The 6,073-nt window shown below is 40.8% G+C and overlaps 1 long non-coding RNA gene across 1 annotated transcript; it reads right to left on the bottom strand.

Moving 5' to 3' along the window:
- Window positions 1-1,397: 1,397 nt before the first annotated feature.
- LOC137163735 (uncharacterized) lies at window positions 1,398-5,187 on the bottom strand. The gene is made up of 3 exons (XR_010922823.1): window positions 5,112-5,187; window positions 2,327-2,364; window positions 1,398-1,633 (listed from the first exon to the last, which is right to left on the bottom strand). It is a non-coding gene; the product is annotated as an uncharacterized lncRNA (long non-coding RNA).
- Window positions 5,188-6,073: the final 886 nt, after the last annotated feature.

The following is a 6,073-nucleotide window of genomic DNA, read 5'->3' as shown; positions in this document are numbered from 1 at the left end:
ATAAATAGCTATAAAGCTATCAACAAAATAAAATGGTATCATATTATTTTAAAGGGTGTCTATAACAATTATTTAGATAATATTAGTATATTCATTGCAAATTTTGTTGATAAATAATATAGGCCTTTTTCATAATCCACTGAAATTGGTGGAAAGACTCACATTGACCTCAGTAAGATTTGGATCAGGCTCAAAATGAGTAAGTATTGCACAAGCTAGTAATGCTATATCTAAGATTATGAACATTTATGAAAATACTGCTTCAGTGTTTGACATTGAACCAAATTCTGTTTATCTCACTCACAAGAGTGATCTTAGTGAACTTGAATCATTATATTTAAGAGGATCAGCACTTCCATTATGAAATCTTGTTTCTCTAGTTAGTTCCAGTTTGAATTTGTCTAGCTTCAACTTCCAGTCATATTATACCTTTCTCTACTAGATTGAAAAGCCCATTATTAAATATTTGTTCCATACATAGATACTTACAGACAGCAAGTAAGTCAAATAAAATGTATTTATTTTAAAAAGAAGATTACACTCTTTTAATCTATCACTGTAAGGCATGTTTTCTAATCCTCTAATCATTCCTGTGGCTCTTCTCTGAAACCTCTCCAATTTATTAACATCCTTCTTGAATTGTGGGCATCAGAACTGGCCACAGCATTTTAACAGCAGTCGCACAATATATATAGCAGTGCTAAATATATAGGTAAAATAACCTCTCTACTTGTACTTGAGATTCCCCGTTTGTGCATCCTAAAAATCACATTAGCTCTTTTGGTCACAGTGTTACATTGGGAGCTCAAGTTCAGCTGATTTTTTCATCACAACTCTTTTTCAGAGTCACTGTTTCCCAGGATACTGTTTCCCATCCTGCAAATATTAAAACACATATTGTTTGCTTGCACCCACTTTACCAAGCAGTGGCCTGTCCTCTTTGTTATTTATCACTCCCCCATGTTGTATCAACTGAAAACTTTATCAATGGTTTAATATTTTCTTCCAGGTCACAGATAAAAATTTAGGGCCAAGAACTGATTCCTGCAGGATCCCACTCCTCAATGACAGTTACATTTTTGAGACCCATAAGTTCACCAGTTTTAATCAATGTAATGTGTGCCATGTTAATTTTATGTAATTTTATTTTTTTTTTAAATCCCTTAAAAGCTTGATCCCTAGAGCAACCGTCAGGTCAAAGTTGTTGGTTTCAGAGCCAGGCAAACTGAGGACAAAGCCAGCACTAAGAGATTAATGCCAGATAGATTGGGATCCATAGCTGTATTTATATGACTTTAATGGGAACTGAAAACAAGAAGTGAGCCTTCTCATGCTGGAAATTTATCAGTAGAGGAGCCAATAAGGAACCCATCAGTATAGGTCTTTATCGGTTACCGAAGCTTCTCAGATACAAAAGAAATACAGTAATAATCTGTCACCTAATGTTGTATCAATGCTGAAGACTCCTTCAGTACTAATGTTCTTTGTTCCATTGGGACATGTCCAGTGCAGATGCTGGTATTTTCCTAGGGAGCAAAAAGCTAGTCCCACAGCACCAGATCATCTAAGTAGGACTCTCTTGTATCCTAATCCAAGTACAGTACCTTCACTTGGAGAATGCATTGATGCTTCCCTAAAACACAAAGACAGGAAGAAAATAGAAACACTGAGAAGATTTTAGTGCTGAAGGTCTGGGCATGATCCCAGCAGAAGAAGTTTCCATCATGGAAATCTACAGGGCTACTGCCTGACACGGTAGTCATATATTTATTCAGTTCTACTCTCTCCTCTTGGCATGTAGTTTTGATGTTCACTTTGGAACAGTTTAATTCTCGTTTAATTAATACTCCTCATCCTATGATCCTGAGAGTTGTACTGCTAGCTAGACTTCCACAAGTGATCTTAGCCAGAGGACACCTCAAAGGGAAAATAAATTACTTACTACAGTAACTGTGTTGTTCAAGAGCTGCATTTGCTTATTTATACTGCTCGAACACCTTTTCCCCTTCCTCACAGTGCTGCTGTCATAGAACTCTTGAATTTAGGAGAAGTGAATTGAGGCAAGGGGGGAGACACAATCCTTTTTGTAACCTCAGTTCTGTATATTTGGTACCATGAGAAATTACTTGTGGTCCCAATGGGCACCTCTTTCCAGAAGATCTGCAAAAGTTGGTGGTGTAAGGACCGTGGAAAATGAATCCCAGAAGCACAAATATACATAGGTAACACTCTCAAAGAACTCAGCTGCCACAGTATGTAACCATTCTTTTATGTCATTTAGGCAAGTTCTTAAGAAAACAGAATTGCTGAATTAAGGTTAACATACCTTGGAATACAGATGATCACTCTCTGTGTTTATAGTGCCTATGAGGAAAAGGAACTTTTAGTTATCTACACACCACTTCTGCGTCAAAGCACACCCCTTAGGCAGTGCTCAAAGGAAATAGAAAAATTCTTTGTTTATTTTCCCTCTTGCTCTCTGGAGTGTTTCCTTACCTGGCAGAATGTTTTTCTCTTTCCTTTATATCTTTTGCTCATAGTATTCTCCCCTTTTCTCTTCCTTGCCTTTGTGTTCTCCCCTTCCTAACCCCAAAGAAAGTGTATTTTGTTTAAAAAGAAATTGTACTTTAGCACTGTCACTGTTTCAAAGTGCTTCTGCCGTTTAAATTTCTTGTAGGATATGTAAGCTGTGACAGTAGTATAGTAGTTCTGCTGAACTGCACTATCCATTTAAAAGGAAAATAAAAACCTTATTTCCTGGGAAATCGCAAGGGTGGGAAGGTCCTTTGTCAGAAGAAGGACAGATGTCTCCAGATAGTAAAGAAAAAGCTGTTTAGATAAGTCGTAGAAAGAAAAACCTTAAATTATCTGACTTTAGCTTGTGTCCCAAATTCAGAAATTACGTTTGAAAGTTTTTTTAAGGCCCAAATTTAACCAGATATTAGGTGACTGTGGAGTTACCACTGATATCCTGTAATTGTGCATTGAAATAGAAGGACTAATTATATTATAGGTCTCCACCACTTTTAGGTTTTTGAGATTTGTACAATTTTGACAAGATCCTGGTTTTTTACTAAGTTTCATTTTTAATTTCCTGAAACCCAAAACTCAGTGCAAAACCTTTGGGCAGGAGTAGGAGGAGGAAAGGTTGATAGACTTGTACAGTTTGAAAAAAAACCAAACCCTACATTTGCTGAGTGCCCTCTCACATTTAGAATTATTTTTCGCATGATAGCAAATGTCCCTTTCTGGGAGTGATAGGGAAGGGCATCCTTCTTCCTCAGGTAAGGCTCAACCTGAAAACTGAGCATATATCAGCAATATAGCATATGTATTAGAGCTGATAAAAGAACTCCAATTCCTTGTTACAGGGAAAAAAAATTAATTAAAGAAAATTCAGTTCCCATCTCTTTCTTCCACCTCTTCTCTCCTCACTATCCCTAATTCCACTTCCCTATCAGCTCTTCCTCAACCTCGCTTTCCTAACTGCTAAAGGAACCCTCTTATGCTAATGGCCCTGCACACAACTCTTTCAGGAACTTAAACAGGGCCGATATACTTTCTGCTCCCAAAGCTAGCTCCTCCACTGGCAGCCTCCAATATGGAACCACCTCCTGGCTGCTACCTGAGAGAGATGCCAGTTCATTTTTTCCCTTCAGCTTGAGGCAAGGTGTGAGACTAGAAAGTAACCAGAGTCACAGAAAGGTAGACCAAGAAAACAATGAGAGGCTCTTGCCCAGGCACTTTGGGAAAAGTCTGACCTGACTCCTCTCCAGATGGCTATACTCACTCCTTCCCTATCCAGCTCAGTCTCCTGCATATTTGCATACATGGCGCAGGACCCATCTATGGGTCTAATGAAACTACACTGTTTTTTATCATTGGGGTTTGCTAGAGTCCTGAGGTGTAACTGTGTCCTCTGATTCAATTTTCCGTTAAAACAGCTAAAACAAACCAGAGATTCTGAAATACACATTTTGATTAATTTGAATAAGTAAACTGCCATCACAAGAATCAGTTATTATTATGTTCTTTGTGGTAAGTAGCAATTGCTTTTTGGAAGGGAAACATGTAGGAGACTGTGCTCAAAGTTAGCATTTTATCTACCATCTCACATCATGTTAATGCTTCAAGCTTTTCTTGTTGTCTTTCCATGTTTTTCTGCATGTTATTTTAATCACGTTTGTTTAAAGCCACTTTAGATGTGCTAAATATAAAGTCAGAACCAAGGATATATTCAGTGATTAAAAACTAACAGGTGTACTTTGCAGGCAACATAAAGAGGGAGAGGCTAAACTAAGAGGTCTTGGACCATTTTTCAGAGATACTTCATATTACAGCCCAACATGAAGCCATTAGACCAATACAGCATAGGTAAGAAATGAGAAATTTTTAGGTCTGTTGAACATTGTGAATGTTTCACAGTTGATTAGATTGAAGTGCTGATGCACAGATGTTTCTGTAACTGTGAAATACCGAAAAAATATAGCCTTCAGTGATCCTCAAATTCAAACTTTCACCTGTGCAGCACGCCGGTCTAGTGAATAATGTAAAACACACGAGCTAGGTTAAAACTGCTAATGCGTGGTTTCACTGTGTATGCTGCTTTGTTTATCTAAGCATCATCTTGTTACAGAACTTAATAAGAGAAGACAATTTCTAAAATGGGAACCATGTTTTATAAAGTCAGAATAGATAGTGTGGCGAGGGAGTCCTATTCTGCCCTTCCGCGGGTCCTGCGCTCTCTTTAGCTATGCTGGTGGTATAGCTGCGTGGGAGCAGGGGGCCCGGTCCCGCCCTCTACCCTGAGCCTTGACCCAGGGACCCTGCAAGGATTAGCCTCAAACCACTTAGTCCATGAGAGCTACTACCTTCCCTGGGTCGCCTGTCTTTGGCCCCACTGCTCGCGGTTCGCTTCCTGGAACTCGGGCGAGGGTTATTCCGTCTTTCTCATCTTGGGTTTCTCTGTCCTTGTGATCCTCCCCTGTTTGGGTGAGGTCACCACACCTCAATTCCTTTGCTCAGTTGTCTGAGCGTCTGGGCCTCTTTCAGGCCTCTCTACCTACGACCCCTCGGCCCTGCCTGGATGGACTTCTCCGTAACTCCCGTACCTTTGGTGTTGTCGCAGCAACAGCAATAGTTCTAAGCTCTGTAGCAGCTCTGCTCTGCTCCTTCTCTCAACTCTCTTTCAGCTGCCCCTATCTGCCTGACAGGGAGGCTTTTAACTACTGGGGCAAGCTCCTTCATTGACCTCAGGTGGCCTAATTGACCTGGAGTAACCCTGGCTGAATCACCCAAGGAACAAGGATTTGTTGATTTTGGGGCTGATATATATACCTTCCAATACTCTCCTATAGCCATCAAGTCTGGCCCTCTCACACATCCTCCCCACCTGCTCAATCCCACTGGGTTGGGCAATTTGGGATGTCATGCAGTGAACCCGGGACAGGCTATCTGCATTTCCATGGCGACTTCCAGCCCTGTGTTGTATAGTGAATCGGAAGAGCTGGAGGGACAAGAACCACCTGGTCACCCATGCATTTTTCTCCCTGTTCCATTGCATCCACTGGAGGGGCACATGATTGGTCACGAGGGTAAAGTGGCTTCCCAACAGGTAATAACAGAGGGCTTCCATAGCCCACTTGACGGCGAGGCACTCCCTTTCTACTACAGCATATCTCTGTTCCCTCGGGAGGAGTTTTCTACTGAGGTACATTATCAGGTGTTCTTCATCTCCTACCGTCTGTGACAGGACTGCACCCAAACCTGCTTCGGAGGTGTCGGTCTGCAGTATAAATTCTTTTGTGAAGTCTGGGGCAAGGAGTATGGGGTCACTGCAAAGGGCTGTCTATCAGTCTCTGAAGGCTTTTTCCACTTTAAACTTCTGGGGCAAGCTCCTTAATTGGCCTCAGGTGACCTAATTGGCCTGGAATAACCCTGGCTGAATCACCCAGGGAACAAGGATTTGTTGATTTTGGGGCTAATATATATACCTTCCAACACTCTCCTATAGCCATCAGGTCTGGGCATCTCATAATAGGTTTTTAACTAGAAGACTCCCTTATTATATCAC

The sequence above is a fragment of the Emydura macquarii genome, unplaced genomic scaffold, assembly GCF_026122565.2.
Source record: "Emydura macquarii macquarii isolate MOO-44397 ecotype Brisbane River unplaced genomic scaffold, CSIRO-AGI_Emac_v2 contig_2636, whole genome shotgun sequence".
NCBI classification, from domain to species: domain Eukaryota; kingdom Metazoa; phylum Chordata; order Testudines; family Chelidae; genus Emydura; species Emydura macquarii.
The sequence above is the reverse complement of the archived record's forward strand: the minus strand, read 5'-3'. Positions and strand labels throughout refer to the sequence as shown.